Below are 17657 nucleotides of genomic sequence, written 5' to 3'. Positions count from 1 at the left end.
AAACAGGCAAGGGGGTGAAGAAAGAGGCAAGAGAAGTACAGAAAGAAGCAACAGATTTTCAGAAAGAGGCAAAGAACTGCATACAGAGGCAGGAGAGGTGCAGAAAGAAGCAAGCAAAGTGATGAAGGAGACAAGAGATTTGCAAAAAACAAGAGAGGTACAGAAAAAAGAAAGAGAAGTGCAGAAAGAGGCAAGAGAGGTGCAGAAAGAGGAGGCAAGAGAGGTGCAAAAAGAGTCAAGTGAGGTACAGAAACAGGCAAGAGGGGTGCAGAAATAGGCAAGAAAAGTGCTGAAAGAGGAAAAAGAGTTGTAGAAACAGGCAAGATCAGTGCAGAAAGAGGAAACTGGAGTGCAGAAAGAGGCAAGAGAGGTAAAGAAAGAGGGACGAGGGGCACAGAAAGAGGCAATAGAGGTGCAGAAAGAGGGAAGAGGGGTGTAGAAATAGTCAGGGGTACAGAAATAAACACAAGAAGTGCAGTAAGAAGCAAGAGAAGAGCAGAAAGGAACAACAGAGGTGCAGAAAGAGGTTAGAAGGGTACAGAAAGAGGCAAGTGGGGTGCAGACAGAAGAAAGAGAAGTGCTGAAGGGAACAACAGAGGTGCAGAAAGAGTCAATAGGAGTGAATGAAGAAGCAATAGAGGTATGGAAAGAGGCAAGAGAGGTGCAGAAAGAGACAATGGAGGTACAGAAAGAGGGGAGGTGAGTGCAGAAGGTGGTAACAGAGATGCAGAAAGAAGCACAAATGATATAGAAAGAAGCAAGAGAAGTGCATGAAAAAAAGTAACAGGGGTGCTAAAAAGAGGCAGGAGAAGTGCAGAAAGAGACAAGAGAGGTGGAGAAAGAGACAAAAGAAGTGCAGAACGAAGCAACAGGTGTGCTGAAATAGGCAGAGGGGTATAGAAAGAAGCAAGAAAAGTGCAGAAAAAAGCAACAGAGGTGCAGAAGGAGTCAAGAGAACTACAGAAAGAGGCAATAAAGTGGCAGAAACAGGCAAATGAGGTGCAGAAAGATGGCACAGGGGAGCATGCAGAGGCAAGAGTGGCACAGAAACAGGTAAGAAAGATACACAAAGAGGACCCAGGTGTGAATAAAGAGGCAATAGAGATACAGACAGCAAGGTGAGGGGTGCAGAAAGAGGCAATAGAGGTACAGAAAGAGGGAAGAAGAATGCAGAAAGAGTCAAGAGGGATGCATAAAGAAGCAAGAGAGGTGCAGTAAGAAGCAAGAGTAATTCAGAAAGAAGCAACAGAGGTACAGAAAGAGATAAGAGGGGTATAGAAAGAGGCAAGAGGGGTGCAGACAGAGGTAATAGAAGTACTGAAGGAAGCAACAGAGGTGCAGAGAGAGGCAAGAAAAGTGTACAGAAAGAAGCAATAGAGGTGCAGGAAGAGGCAAAAGAGGTGCAGAAAGAGATGAGACAGGTACAAGAAAGAAACAAGAGTGCTGCAGAAAGAGGAAAGGAAAGTACAGAAAGTGGCAACCAGGGTGCAGAAAGAAGCAAGAGCGGCACAGAAAGAAGCAAGTTCAAGTTCAGTGATTTGTATAGCGCGCTACTCACCCAGAAGGTCTCAAGGCGCTTGAGTGAGGTTGGTGCAATAGTGCATCATTAATGAATAGCCAGGTTTTTAGCTGCTTCCTGAAGGAAGGGTGGTTCAGTGTGAGGCGGAGGTGGGTGGGGAGGGAATTCCAGGTTTTGGCCGATAAATAGGAGAAAGATCTTCCTCCCATGGTGGATCTATTGATGCGCGGGATTGTGGCGAGGGCTTGATTGGAAGAACGTAGTTGGCGGTGGGTGTGTAAAAGGATAGTCGTTTGTTGAGGCATTCAGGTCCTAGGGCGTAGAGGGCTTTGTATGCGTGGGTGAGGAGACGAAATGTGATTCTTTTGTTGACGGGAAGCCAGTGGAGTTCTTTGAGATGACCAGAGATGTGAGCTTGACGTGGGATGTCCAGTATGAGTCTGGCAGAGGTGTCTTGGATGCGCTGGAGTTTTTTCTGTAGTTTGGCTGTGGTTCCGGCGTAAAGAGTATTTCCATAATCCAGTCGGCTGGTGATCAGAGCGTGGGTGACTCTCTTTCTTGTTTCGGTGGGGATCCAACGGAAGATTTTTTTGAGCATGCGTAGGATGTTGAAACATGATGACGAGACGGCGTTGACTTGTCTGTTCATCGATAGGGAGGAGTCTAGGATGAAGCCTAGGTTGCGTGCGTGGTCTGTAAGTGTGGGAGCTGCGCCCAGGGCCGGTGGCCACCATGAGTCGTCCCATGCAGAGGGGGATGATCCTAAGATGAGGACTTCCGTTTTGTCCGAGTTTAGTTTTAGACGACTGTTCTTCATCCATTCGGCTACTTCTTTCATTCAATCGTGTAGGTTGATTTTGGCAGTGTTAGGATCTTTGGTGAGGGAGAGGATTAGCTGGGTGTCGTCAGCGTAGGAGATGATGTTGAAGTTGTGTTGGCGCGCGATGGATGCGAGAGGGCTTATGTACACATTGAAGAGTGTGGGACTAAGTGAAGATCCTTGTGGTACGCCGCAGATGACTTCGGTTGCCTCTGATTTGAATGGGGGGAGGTGGACTCTCTGGGTTCTTCCGGCGAGGAACGAGATGATCCAGTCCAAAGCTTTTCCTTGTATTCCGATGTTGTTGAGGCGTTGTATGAGGGTGTTATGACAGACTGTGTCAAAGGCAGCGGAGAGGTCAAGTAGGATGAGCGCGACTGTTTCTCCGTTGTCTAGTAGTGTTCGGATGTCATCTGTAGCAGCGATGAGGGCGGTTTCGGTGCTGTGTTTGGCTCGGAAGCCGGACTGCGAGGGGTCGAGTGAATTGTTGGATTCAAGGAATGCGGCGAGCTGGCTATTGACGGCTTTCTCGATGACTTTGGCCGGGAAGGGGAGGAGTGAGATGGGGCGGTAGTTCTTTAGTTTGGAAGGGTCCGCAGTGGGTTTCTTCAGAAGGGCGCTGAGTTCGGCATGTTTCCAGCTTTCTGGGAAGGTAGCGGAGTTGAAGGAGCAGTTGATGACATCGCGGAGATGGGGTGCGATGATTGAGTCTGCTTTGTTGTAAATGTAGTGGGGACATGGGTCGGTTGGCGATCCTGAGTGGATGGAGTTCATCAGGTGAATGGTGTCTTCAGTCGAGATTGGGTTCCAGGCGTCAAGGTTGTGAGATTGTTGTATTGGTTTGTCGGTGGGTGGAGTGGGTTGTTCTTCGAACAGGTTTTCAAAGCTGTTATGAATGTCGACGATTTTGTTGTAGAAGAAGGAGGATAGGGAATCGCAGAGGTCTTGGGAGGGAGTGATGTCGTTGGGGCCGGCGGTGGGGTTGGTAAATTCTCTGACGATGTTGAATAATTCTTTGCTGTTGTGGGTGTTGTTGTCGAGTCGATTCTTGAATGCTGATTTCTTGGTGGATCGGATCAGTTGGTGGTGTTTGCGGGTGGCGTCCTTGAAAGTGGTCAGGTTGTCGGTGGTTGGGTATTTTTTCCATGTTTTCTCGAGGGTACGGCATATCTTTTTGGATTTCTTAAGGTCATCGTTGAACCAGGGGGCCTTTTTGCTACCATGTTTGATTTGGTGGTTTTTCAAGGGTGCTAGTTCGTTAGTGCTGTGGGTGATCCATTGAGTGAGTTTGGTGGGAGCTTGGTTTGGGTCCGATGATATGGTGGGGGGGTTTTGGTTAAGCGAAGTGAAGATTTGGTCGGTGGTGATTTTGTTCCAGTTTCTCCGAGGGATCGGTTGTGGTAGAATGTGGGTCGTAGTTTTTTTGAAGCTGAAGTGAACGCAGCTGTGGTCCGTCCAATGGAGAGCTGTGGTATGTTCGAAGGAGATTTGCTTGCTGGAGGTGAAGATAGGGTCGAGTGTGTGTCCGGCAAGGTGGGCGGGGGTGTTAACAAGTTGTTTAAGTCTGAGATTATCCAGGTTGTCCGAAAGGGTGGTGGTGTTGTTATCGTTATTCTTTTCCAGGTGGAAGTTGAGGTCTCCCAGTAGAATGTAGTTCTCGGAGGTGAAGGCATGTGGGCTGATGAAGTCAGTGATGTCTTCATTGATTTGTGTGCGGGATCCTGGTGGTCTGTAGATGAGGGTGCCTCTGAGTGTGGTCCTGGGGTCGGTGTGGATCTGGAAGTGAAGGTGTTCGGCGGTCGCGATGTTTTCGTCGGAGCTGGTCATGATTCGAATGGTGTTCTTGTGCACGATGGCGATGCCTCCTCCTGTTTGGATGGTGCGGTCTTTTCACATGATCTTGTAATTGTCCGGAATGGCTATGGCGATGTCAGGTGCTGATGAGGTGTTCATCCATGTTTCAGTGATGAAGGCGAAGTCCGGTGATGTAGAGTCAAGTAGATCCCAGAGTTCAGTGGCGTGTCTGTGCACCGAGCGGGTGTTCAACAGGATGCACTTCAGATGGCTGGTGTTGGATCCGAGTTTAGAGGGAGTGGCTTTGGTGTGGGTTCTAGTGCAGGTGTACTTGCAGTAGTGGCAGGCGAATGGTCCGTGGGTGTATCCTGGGGTAGCTGTGCAGCATTGTGCAGTGCGTAGCGGCGTCAAATGTTATGCGGGGTGATTGGGATTTGCGGGGGCCAGGGGGTCTGGCACTGGGCGCGGTCCAGGCGCGGACGGGCGTAGACGGGCTTACCTTTGGCGACCTTCGGCGCGCATGGGGCGCGACCGCTGCGCGTAAATGCTGCGCGGGAAGGCATCTGTCATATATGGATGGTGGAGGGGCGGGGGCGAGGGAGGGGCAGCTGGGAGGCGTTAGCGGGGCGGGGAGGCTGTCCACGAGGCACAACAAACAAAATGGCTTCGAAAACAAACGGAGCTGAAGCAGGACGAGATTGGGGCACACAGATGGATGGCGCTATGGGCGGAGATACCAGCACAATCACTCAGTAAAAGTAATTTTAGACTCTACCAGTGCGAGCGCCTGGCTTAAATGCGAGCAGAGTCAGATCCAAAGCGGACAACAGCAGGCACAGGAAATTAGCGTAAAACGTTAACAAGCACAATTAATAATTAAATATCTAAACAGTCGGAGCTACGATACCCAAGCTGCAAAATGTGGACAGTCAGGCAGTGGCACTCAAGCGCTGCGAAGATCAGGCAGAGAGCGTGGGGGAGCGACCTCTTCATACGGAGTCAAGGAGGTCACAGCGTTACAAAACAACGAACGAGCCTGGTCAGTTCGTGGGAGGGAGGGGCAGCTGGGAAGCGTTAGGGGGCGGGGAGGCTGTCCACGAGGCACAACAAACAAAATGGCTTCGAAAACAAACGGAGCTGAAGCAGGACGAGATTGGGGCACACAGATGGATGGCGCTATGGGCGGAGGTACCAGCACAATCACTCAGTAAAAGTAATTTTAGACTCTACCAGTGCGAGCGCCTGGCCTTAAATGTGGGCACAGTCAGATCCAAAGCGGACAACAGCAGGCACAGGAAGTTAGCGTAAAATGTTAACAAGCGCAATTAATAATTAAATATCTAAACAGTCGGAGCTACGATACCCAAGCAGCAAAATGTGGACAGGCAGGCAGTGGCACCCAAGCGCTGCGAAGATCAGGCAGAGAGCATGGGGGAGCGACCTCTTCACACGGAGTCAAGGAGTACAACCGGGGTTCAGAAAAAAGCAAGAGAGGTACAGAAAGAAGCAGGAGATACACAGAAAGAGACAAGCGAGGTGCAGAAAGAGGCAAGAGAGGAGCAGGAGGAGGAAACAGGTGTGCCGAAAGAGGCAATAAAGGTGCAGAAAGAGGTACGAGGGGTGCAGAAAGAGGCAATAGAGGTGCAGAAAGAGGGAAGAGGGGTACAGAAAGAGTCAAGAGGGATATAGAAAGAAGCAATAGAGGTGCAGTAAGAAGCAAGAGAAATGCAGAAAGAAGCAACATAGGTGCAGAAAGAGATAAGAGGGGTACAGAAAGAGGCAAGAGGGATGCAGCCATAGGCAAGAGAAGTGCTGAAGGAAGCAACAGAGGTGCAGAAAGAGGCAAGGCATTTCTAGACAGGCAATGAAGGTGCAGAAAGATGGAACAGTGGTGCAGGCAGTGGCAAGAGAGGTAGAAAAAGAGGGAAGAGGGATGCAGAAAAAGGCAAGAGTGGTATAGAAATGTATAAGAGCGCTGTAGAAAGAAGTAAGAGAATTGCAGAAAGAACCAACAAAGGTGCAGAAAGAGGTAGGACGGGTGCAGCAAGAGGCAAGAGAAGTATAGTAAGAAGCAACAGAGTTGCAGAAATAGGCAAGAGAACTGCAGAAAGAGGCAATAGATGTGCATAAAGAGGGAAGAGGGGTACAGAAAGAAGCAAGAGGGGTGTAGAAAGAAGCAATGGAGGTTCAGAAAGAGGCAAGAGGGGTGGAGTAAGAGGCAAGAGAGGTAAAGAAAGAATCAACACAAGTGCAGACAGAGGCAAGAGAAGTGCAAAAAGAGGCAAGAGAGGTGCAGAAACAGGCGAGAGAGGTTCAGAAAGAGGATAAATAAGTCCCGAAAGACACAACAGAGGTGCAGAAAGAAGGAAGATAAGTACATAAAGAGGCAAGACACTTCTAGAAACAGGCAAGAGGGGTGCAGAAAGAGGCAAGGGGGTACAGAAAGAAAAAAGAGAAGTGCAAAAAGAACAGACATATTTTCAGAAAGAGGCAAGAGAAGTGTAGAAAGAGGCAAGAGAAGTACAGAGAGAGGCAAAATAGGTACGGAAACAGGCAAGAGAGGTGCAGAAAGAGGGAAGAGGGATGCAGAAAGAGGAAAGAGGGGTACAGAAAGAGACAAGGGAGGTGCAAAAAAGAGGTAAGAGAAGTGCAGAAAGTGAGAAGAGAGGTGCCGAAAGATGCAAGAGATGAGCAGAAAGAGGCAACAGTGGGGCAGAAAGAAGCAAGAGAAGTACAGAAAGAAGCAAGAGGGATGCAGAAAATGACAAGAGAAGTACAGAAAGAGGCAAGAAAGGTGGCGAAACAGGCAAGAGAGGTGCAGAAAGAGGGAACAGGGAAGCAGAAAGGGTAAGAGAGGTGCAGAAAGAGGGAAGAGGGTACAGAAAGAGGTAAGACGGGTGCTGAAATATGGAAGAAGGGTACAGAAAGAACCAAGAGAGGTGCAGAAAGAGGGTAGAGGGGTACAGAGAGAAACAAGAGAAGTGTAGAAAGAGGCAACAGAGGTGCAGAAAAAGGCAAAAGAGGTACAGAAAGAGGGAGCAGAGGTGCAGAAAGGGGCAAGAGGGGTTCTGAAAGAAGCAACAGAGGTGCGGAAAGAAGTAAGAGACTAGTTCGGGCTGTAGCCTTTTTTTTTACAGGGGAGGAGAGCCTTGCAGCCCACCTCCTCAGGCTGATTTTGACCTCGGGGACACCATCCATCTGGACATGGCCATTTCTATATATATTTTATTAAACTTTATTTCAAGGAGGGGGGCCACACGGCTTCCCTCCAGAGGAAATTTTCGGCCAGAGGTCCCCATCCCCCAGAGCTTGGCCATTTTTTAATCAAAAAATTCTAAAGGAGTGTGGCCTCCCTCCCCAGGCCGATTTTGGCCCCAGGGAACCCATCCCTCAGGGCCAAGCCATTCTATTTTTTTTAAAAGGGAGGGGGCCATTTGTTAGGGACCACTGGGGAAGACCCAATTCCCCTGCGGTTTCTGCCAGCACCCCTCCTCCAGTCAGCATTGCTTTCGCGCAGAGGAGCTACTGACATGCAACTCCCTTTGCCCAAAGCAATTCTGATTCACTTCATGGAAGCAAGAGCAGTTTTCATGCTCTCACTTCCATGAACCAAGCAGAATTTGCTATGGTATGGCAGGGACCCGGGACATTGCTGGCGCTGGGGGGTAGAAGCCACCAGTGCCATTGAGAGCACCTGGAGGTGGGCCCCCTGCCATCGTTGATATAGCCTGGAGGTGGTGGTCCCCGGGGACGGGTGTCCACAATGGACCCCCATATTTGAATAAAGTATACCCCAGGGAGGTTGAGGTCCTCCTGGGCTTGAGCTACACCACACTTAATTTTTAAAACACAGGTTGTGGTCCCCAGGCCTGCAGGGGGGCGTGTGGCCCACACATATATTCTTTAAAGCCCAGGGAGATGGTGATCCTTGGGGCAGTGTGGGGGGCTGGAGTCCCCCATACTTTTTTCAATAAATAAAATAATTAAACAATTCCCCCGGGACCTGGCCTACCTGGGGCCTTCAAGAAAACAAAGCACAGGAGCTTGTGCTTCTTTTTTGTTTATTTTTGGTGGGATTCGCAGATCCTACACAAATTCCCCCAATTTACTTTGCTTTTTTGGGACCCCCTGAGCAGGGCTTAGGGTCCAGATGTTTCTACCCTGACACCTTTTCTTGTTTTTATATCTTGTGACTAGGTTTAAACACTCACAAGATGGCTGCCAACACTTCCTGGTTTGTACTGTTGCCAGCCAATGAGAATCGAGCTTGAGATCTGGAGGGTTTGCGAATCCACCACGGTCACAAGATACTAATATTTCTAGATATATTAATTTTGCAGGACCTACTTAATGGATTTACACCATTTCACAAAAAGAGTGCTTTCTGGACCAGGAGCCCTCTTTTTGCCAAATTTGGTGTAATTCAACAGTTCGGGTTGTAGCCTGGCTAAAGTTTCCTATGGAAATTAACATGGAGAAAACACCTTTTGGGATCCCCCTTTTTTCTCTGCCCCTGCTTGATGAATCGACCCAAAACTTTAAAGACAGGAGCTGACCTGATCGCACCATTAGTTTTGAAAACTTCGTGAATATTTGTCAAACGGGGCCAAAGATATTGGCAAAAAAAATGTTTTTTGAATAGAAACATGGTCCTAACTATAACTACCTACTGCCAATAGGTAATATACATATATTTAGATAATACCAACTAGTGGTTGGCAGTAGGTAGTTATACCACCTAAGTCCCTTAATCGACCTGTCCCAACGGACCCAAGCCGCCAGTGGCTCAAACGCCAAGGCGAACAACAGCGGGGAAAGAGGACATCCCTGCCTGGTGCCTCTCTCCAGCTCGAAGTCGGCAGATCTATGGTTATTGACAACCACTCGGGCCAAGGGAGCGGAATATAAAAGGTGGACCCAAGAGACAAATTCCGGGCCAAAGCCCATCTTGCCCAGAACTGCAAAAAGAAAGGGCCACTCCAATCTGTCAAATGCCATAGTAGCATCCAGGGACAAGAGAGCCGCCGGTTCTTGTATATGCGATGCCCCTCCCAAAACCCTGTGCAACCTACGTAAGTTAAGAGCCGTATTTCGGTGGGGCATAAAACCTGACTGGTTCGGATGAATCAGCATCGTAATGACCTTCACAAGTCTGGCCGCCAATAATTTAGCCAAGATTTTGGGCTCAGCATTCAGCAAGGAGATCCGCCGGTATGAAGAGCACTCCGTCTTCGGCTTACCTTCCTTGTGCATGACAATAATATTCGCTACACGCTGATCATAGGAAGCCGACCCCTCTCCCTGCTTTCCACAATCATATCCCTGACAAATGGAGCCAACTTGTTCACGTTCACTTTGTACAATTCAACGGGGAGCCCATTAGGGCCCGAAGCCTTACCCGAGCGAACCCCTCTAATCGCCTACGCCACTTCGTCATTCGTAAGCGGGGAGTCAAGGAATTCCCTATCCTCATCCGAGAGAGCAGGCATCAGAATGTCTCGGGTCATGTCCGCGTTCTCAGACTCAGAGTAATGACATTTGGCCGCATACACCTTCCTATAGTAACCGGCGAACGCGTCTACAATCTCCTGTGGATCCGTGATCCGAGCCGCGCCAGTGGGCTGCAATACCAGAACCAATCGCGATGCGGAATCCCCTCTCTCCAGCCAGGCAATCAACTTTCCGGCCTTATTCCCGTGTTCATGCACCCTGCTCTGGGTGTCTGCCAGCTGTGACTTCGCGTTATCCCGAGCCAGGCTCCGATACTCATCCCTACAGAGGCGCAATTGATGCAGCCCCTCCGGCGTAGACACCAGCAACATCTCCAGCTCCAGCGCAAGCAGCTCTGATTCCACCCTGTCAATCTCCGCCCGCCCTTCCTTCTTTTTCCCGGAGATATATGAAAGCAATTCCCCTCTAAGGACAGTTTTGTACGCCTCCAATAGAGAACACCTGGAGTCCACCGAGTCTACGTTCTCCTGAAACCCGCACAATCTCCTTCTTAGCCACTGGGTGCCGGAACCGCCATGCACGAATCGGAGCAATCCTAGCCACGTCACGTCCGCCAAGGTCTAAACTAGTCCAAATGGGCGAGTGATCCAAAACCCCGCTGGCCAAATGCCGGACCTCTCGTAGCCACGCAGCCTGAGCCGTGGGTACCAGTACGTTGTCTATTCTGGAGAGAGACTTGTGGGCAGCCGAGACATGAGTGTATTGAGAATCACCAGGGTTCTTAAACCTCCAACCATCAACCAGAACAACTGTGTCTACAAAGTCAGCCAACCACCTCCGGGACGGCAACAACTCCCGAGCCGGATACATATCAACCATCCCATCCATAACTGCATTAAAGTCACCACCCACAATCAACAAACCAACATGCAAAGTGAGAAAAATGTTACACAGATCATGGAATGTATCAGTCTGAAGGGCCGGAGGGACATAGACAGACAAAAAAGTTGCAGTTCTCCCCTCCCACAGCCCCGAGATGCCAGCATATCTGCCCCTGTTGTCCGTCCAGGTGGCCTGGAGGCCAACAGGAAGGAGTTCTTGATCAAAATCCCGACCCCTCTCAACCCAGACGTGAAACCAGCATGCACAACTAAGCGTGAGCGCAAAATCCGTTCCGCTCGCGGATTTCGTAAATTTTCAGTAAATCCGCAATCCGCGAACTCCCGCGAATTTGCCGAAAATTCGCGAATCTGCGAGCGGGGGATTCGGGGGGCAAAAGTTCAAGCCTTCAAGCTTGAAGTTGTTGTTGTAACTATTTTAGGATGGCGCCATCCTAAAATAGTTACAGCCCAGGATGATGGATGGACAGCTCACTCAAGGGACCCCTGCGCACATCGGTGTGCATAGTAACACACACATGGTCGCTGGAACTAGTTGAAGCTCAAATTCAGTGACTCATTCATCAGCCCAAAAACAATCGTGAGCGTTGCCGAGGCTGGGCAGGTATGCCACCCTTCTTCCCAAATCTACAGTCGAAAATCAGCTGTGATGCTGGATAGAGCCCTTTGTATACTTGACTTTCACGAGTGCAATCCTCGTGCTGTTCCTGTGACCAGGAGCTTCTTTCTCTTGATCTGCTGCTCTGATCGGCCTCTGACCTTTTATACACACAAGAGGCATGTGAACTCGCATGGAAGCCCTGCCCGTTTGGCTCCGCTCACACACTCGCGGTGGCTGTGCACCGTCTTCTTGCCATTTACCCACTATGATGGACAGCTCACTCAAGGGACCCCTGCGCCCTTTGGGGCGATTGCATAGTAACACACACATGGTCGCTGGAACTAGTTGAAGCTCAAATTCAGTGACTCATTCATCAGCCCAAAAACAATCGTGAGCGTCGTCGAGGCTGGGCAGGTGTGCCTTCTTCCCAAATCTACAGTCGAAAATCAGCTGTGATGCTGGATAGAGGCCTTTTTATCCTTGACTTTCACGAGCGCAATCCTCGTGCTGTTCCTGTGACCAGGAGCTTCTTTCTCTTCATCTGCTGCTCTGATTGGTCTCTGACCATTTATACGCACAAGAGGCACTTGAGCTTGCACAGAAGACCCCCCCATTAAAAAAATCCTCAAAATCCGCAAATCCACAAATTCGCGGATTGTGGATCCGCGAAATCCGCCCATGCTTATCCACAACCAAATTATAGCCCCCTCTATGGAGAGCCATGCACGCCTGCCCATAAGGTGAGTTTCTTGTAATCGTCTGGGGAATGTCTCTGGATCAACTGGCCAACCATGCCCCTCTTAATCTTATCCCCAGCCCATTCACATTCCAACTCAAGACGGAGATCCCAACCACCCCTTTAACGGAGGATAATACCGATCCAAGAAAAAACTAAATATCTTGATAGCACCCAGTGTAACAAAAAAAGGACTACAAAAATCCAAAAACAAAACCCAGACCCCCCCACCAACCCTGCGCCCTGCACCCTGCTTACAACTTACGCTCATCCCCAATTCGCAGTACGCCTGTCGCCCCCCACTAAACAACAAAATCTAAAAGTAGAATACAGAGGAGGGCCCACTACCCAGCCCACCAGCCCCCACCACCGACTCTCTGTGAATAAACTTGCAATCAAAATAAGTGAACGACATCATGAATACAAATTTGCGGGCAATCCAAACTCCAGCCACCTGTAGAAACCCACCCCAATACAACTGTCAGTACCCCCCTGCGGAACCCACGCCAAACCAAGTTATTGTTCCTCTGCTTCCCCCTGTTCACGGGACTCCCGGTCAGGGCGCTAAACAGTCTCCAGCCAGTCCGCCGCCACATCAGGATTGTCAAAGAGCCTTCCCATCAAGTTCCACTCAAAGACGGGCTGCGAGCATCATGGCATACCTCATACCCCTGTCTCTCAGCAACTTCTTGATCACGACGCACCTCTGCCACTGTTTATGCACCGCCTGCGTAAAGTCCGGGAAGAACAAGAGCTTTGCATTTTCGAATATTCTTAGCGATCTTAAGGTCAACCCAATTTTAATCCAGTTCTTTAGACAGTTATATTCTGGGGCTACAGCCAAAGTCCGTTATGGGCAAAACAAATAATGTACCGCACCATTCAAAGTGGAGAGAGGAGTGAGGCAAAGGTGCGTTTTGGCACCATTCCTGTTCACTCTTTACACTAATGCGTTGGAACAGGATTTGGGGTCAAATGCTAGGGACCCTCCATATGTAAATAACCGTTCGATAGTCTCCCTCCTCTATGCTAATGATGCGGTACTCATGGCATGCACCCAGATTTGTTTATAGAGGGCTCTTATTTTTTTATACTAGTTTTATGGACACCCTGGGTCTGAAAATGAACACAAAGAAAAGTTTTATAATGACCTGCGGGAGAGGGAAACAAAAGTGTAGAAGTTTCCAAGCTGGGGGTAGCAGGGTAGAATCTATTAAAACGTTTACGTACCTGGGCATTTTATTTAACCACACTGGGTCCTGGACGCAAGCGATCAAGACCAGGTGCCTCCTGTATATGAAGTCCACAGCGGCATTGATAAATTTCTCCAAAAAACTGGGTAAAAGGCCACCTGAAATTCTCTTGAAGATTTACAAGGCCAAATGCGTAAGCATAGCGACCTTTGGGGCAGCTTTATTGGGACCCGATGATTGCATACAAATTCAGCAAGTTGAAAACGCCTCTTTAAGATTTATATTGGCAGTTCCTTTTAATTGCCATAACGAGTAAGGTGTTCCATACATCTCAAATCTAATGAGGCACAACCTGCGCTGCTTTGGCATAGAATCTGGGCCTCCACGAGTACAGGGCTAAATAAAGAAATTCTACCTGATGCAATGAGATTAGACCATGCAAACAAGATCATCTGGTTAAGGTACGTGAAAAACTTTATGCAAGATATAAGGCACCCAGTGTATTTTCTCCAACCGGAAATGATTAATTCAATACACCGGAAGGAGTTCAAAAAAGTTTGCATGGCTGTCTTGGAAGATAACAGGTTAGCTCTGGAAATGAAGAAACCCACGTTTGTGCAGCACAAAATAATCACTATAACGTTTAACATCCAACTGTATCTACTGTGTTGTATGGGGGATATGATAGACACGTGTTAACACGTTTCAGATTTGGGTCTTTCCATCGTTTGATCAGTTACCCAGACATAAACAACTGGTCGAGGTATCTAGGCCTGTGTCCTTGTGACAACATCTCTTCACAAACAACCATTCATGTAATCCTATTCTGTAAACTCTATTTAAACGAAAAATGTAGATAGATTAAACCCCTATTAAAACAGGGGGGCTGGAGAGAATGTCGTCCAGCTCTATTGTAATTAGAGATGTTGGATAGCTACTATTACATCGCAACTATGATGAGTTTAAATGAAAAGCGCATTGAGAGCAAGGAAAACTATAAATGCCTAGAAGTTTGAGGGGACACATATGAGAAGTTTTAATACTGTGATGTATTATTTCGGCACAGAGGTCATGTGCTATAACTTTTTAAACAATAGGTAAAACTGTAGCAAACCGAACTGTTCTTATGAACCTGTACATATTTATGTAGATCATTGTACTTTTAGAACTGAGATGAGATGTTTGTATTGATTGCTTTTATGATTTTACATGCCTAAAATCGAATAAAGCTTGTTTTGACTTGACTTGACTTGGCTATATCTTTGGCACCATTTGACAAATCTTCACAAACCTTTTCAAAACAAATGTTCTGGCAATTCTTGTTGCACACTGAAGGTTTTGGGGGATTTGTGAAGAGGGGTCTGTGAAAAATGGAGTTGAATAAAGGGGGCATTTACAATGTTAATTCCCATAGGAACCTACAAACATGATTACAGCCCGAACCACTGAACTGAATTACACCAAATTTTGCAGCAAGGTAGGTGTTATTACATAGATTGTGCTTTTTGGTATTTTGTACAAATCCATTCAGTAGTTCTTGAGAAATGTAAGTTGAAAATTATAGTGATATCTCTGACTGCAGATATTTTGCTGCAATTTAGTGATTAATCATGAAATCGCACGTCAGTAGGAATGCTCTGCTTGGCTTGAAACCGGAACAGAAAGTTGTGACTCCCATTTTATCAATAGGGAATGGTTCACGAGCTGCAAATTTTTGTGAAAGCTAACACATAGTGTCAGGCTGGAGGTACTCAGATCCCATGTTTGAGAAGTAGGAGTGGTAGTGACACAAGTTATGTGTCCAAAATAGTTTAAATCGCGCATGATATTCACAATGATGCCACGACTGTCAGTGCGGCCTACCATGTATTGTTACGTGGTAGTCACAATTATCGTAGCAACATTGCTAATATTGGTGAAAATATTTTAAAAATCTATATACACACACTCGCTGGTCATAGACTCATGTACCTACTCACATATACACTCTGACACTCATAAGCCCCCTTACATACCCACTTGGACACCATGTGCATACTCACATAAGCACTCAGGGGCTTATGCACCCACTCACAGAAACTCAAAAACTCACACAGCCACCGAGAGACCCACTGAGAGACTTACGATTCCATTCACACATTAACTGAGAGATTGATGCACCCAAGTACTAACCCTTTTAAGACTCATGCACCCAGTCACAGAACCAATAAGACAATAACACATCAGCTCACAGACTTACTGATTGATTGATGCATCCACTCACAGACCCCCTCATAGACTCATGCACCCAGTTACAGACCCACTCAGACACTTACTCACCCATTCATAGATACATTGACAGACTCATGTACCATTTCACATACCCATTCACATACCCATATAGACACTCACACACCCATTCACATACCGACTCAGACACTCACAGGGCAGAATGAAACTTAGTCCTGTGATGGTGAACGCTGTGATGGGCAAGCGCCCCCAGAATAAGGATGATTTTCCTTTCTGGGTTGCCGAGAAGTTTGACCAGCTGGAAGCGGTATTTCCTATAACACAACTCCTGGTGAGAAACACAGAATTCTGACTATTAACATTCCTTAAGACTTGATCCCAGAAGCTGGTGACTGTGAGTCACGGGGTAAGATTTGCGGCAGTATATAAGAGGTGCTTCGACACACCGTCAAGTGTGTTCAAGATGAGCACGGACCTGAGGCAGCGGTTGAATTGGGTATGCGCCTCTGTGGAAGTTTTGACGTAGTTTCCGATCTTGTTCTTGCCAAGGGAGATGCTGTGAGCTTTCAGGTGTCTAATGCTTTGCAGGCTGTACCCATTGCCGACAAACCCCAGCAGTTACCTAGAATTATTGTGGCTGCTTATAAGACCGTGGGCCACAATAGTTTGGGAGTCAAGCTATTTTCCACTAAAGAGAAAAAGCAACCCCAAGGGCCGAAGGCAGAGACTGACGAACAGCCCAAAGCTAAAAAGCAAAATTTGCTGAAAAAACAAAAACAGGGTAAACAACAACAACAGAAACAGAAGTCTCGTCCTGCATCTCCAGTGCCTGCGTCTACAGAACGTATTTATAACTTGCGCGATCGCGCGACGATAAAATCACCTGATCGTTTTCAGGTTTCTGAACAACGCTCTCTTCGTTCTTTTCAGGACTCATCGGCCTCATTGACCGGTGGTGGAGGAGGCGGCAGAGGACGGGGTGGCCAGCAAGGACGCGACCAGCCCCGCCGGAAAGACAGTAAAGGCAAGCAGGACGATTCTACACCGAAAAGACCCCAGTTTCAGAAACAGAAACTTGCTGCTTTAACAGCGAGATATGCCACAGATAGTGAGAACGCAGCTTCGGAATCAGACATGGACTCTGACCTTGCTGGACAGCGCAGCGGAGATTACCATAGTGCGAGAGGCCCTGCGTCCGCTACTGAAGGTGACAGCGACTGACCAATATGTTGTTGTAGAGACAGCTGATACTAGAGTAGCTCCCACTGATAGACTTAATAACATAGTCCTTTTAATTGAAGGTGACATACAGCGTAACATAAAAGGGGTATTTTGGGAAAATCTTACGACTACCTATGACATTTTGTTAGCGGAAGCTGACTTGCCCCCACCTTTTGTGCTCGCAGCTCCGAGAGGGGAGGAGGTAATCCTCCCTAGTTTCATGCACACGGTCTCGAAAGAGCATGTGCTGAATTTTGCAGAAGAGTGGGCTAAGGCTCTTGCGCCGGCTCTGTACCGTACACAGTGTGGTTGGGAAACATTTTCCCCACACCACGAGTTTCCTTTGCGGTCTATTCCACAGCCTCAACCTCAAAATCCCATCCGACGTGAAGCTAAGGCTTCAGTTGCGGAAATCCTTGAACAATTGTAATATCAAGGTGTGATTGAAACTTGTGTGTCGCCGATGAATAACCCTCTTTTTACTGTGACCAAGCCTGACGGCTCGTACCGTTTAGTATTGGATTACCGGCATTTAAACTCACATTGCCGTACCTGTGCAGTACTGAATACTCACAGCTCTGCTCTTGTGGATGGTCTTGTGCGTAAACCGTTTTAAACCACGCTTGACATATCCAACGTTTTTTTTGCCCATGATTTGGACGGACTGAGTTCCCAGTGGACCAGTTTTACCTGTGGCGGCAAACAACGCCAGTATAAACAATCACCTATGGGCTATAAGAATAGTCCAGGCATGTTTGCTGCCCGTATTGTCTCTCTCTTAGAGAGGATAGACACAGATGCGTGTTCGTATGTGGATGACATTTTTCGCACAGACGACGAGCTTTGGGCGCATATGTGTCGCGTTGACCGCATAATTTGTAACTTTGCGGACTTCAGTTACAAGTTTAACTTTCAAAGTCACACACTGTAGAGTACATAGTGTTGTTCCTGGGCTATGAGCTCAACAATGAAGGACGAGGATTGGCTCCTCACTTCTTGGAGAAATGCGCACAACTGCGCGCTCCGACAGCTCTGAAAAAATTACAGTCCTTGCTGGGATTTTTAAATTTTGGGCGTACATATATTCCCGAATATGCCCAGTGTATCAAACCTTTGTATGCTTTGATACAACCAACTTTTACCAAATCTTGCTGGCTGCCAGAACATTCAGCTACTTTGCAATCTTTGCAGGTT

This window comes from Lissotriton vulgaris, chromosome 1_1, assembly GCF_964263255.1.
Source record: "Lissotriton vulgaris chromosome 1_1, aLisVul1.2, whole genome shotgun sequence".
Classification (NCBI taxonomy): domain Eukaryota; kingdom Metazoa; phylum Chordata; class Amphibia; order Caudata; family Salamandridae; genus Lissotriton; species Lissotriton vulgaris.
This window is presented reverse-complemented; position numbering follows the sequence as displayed.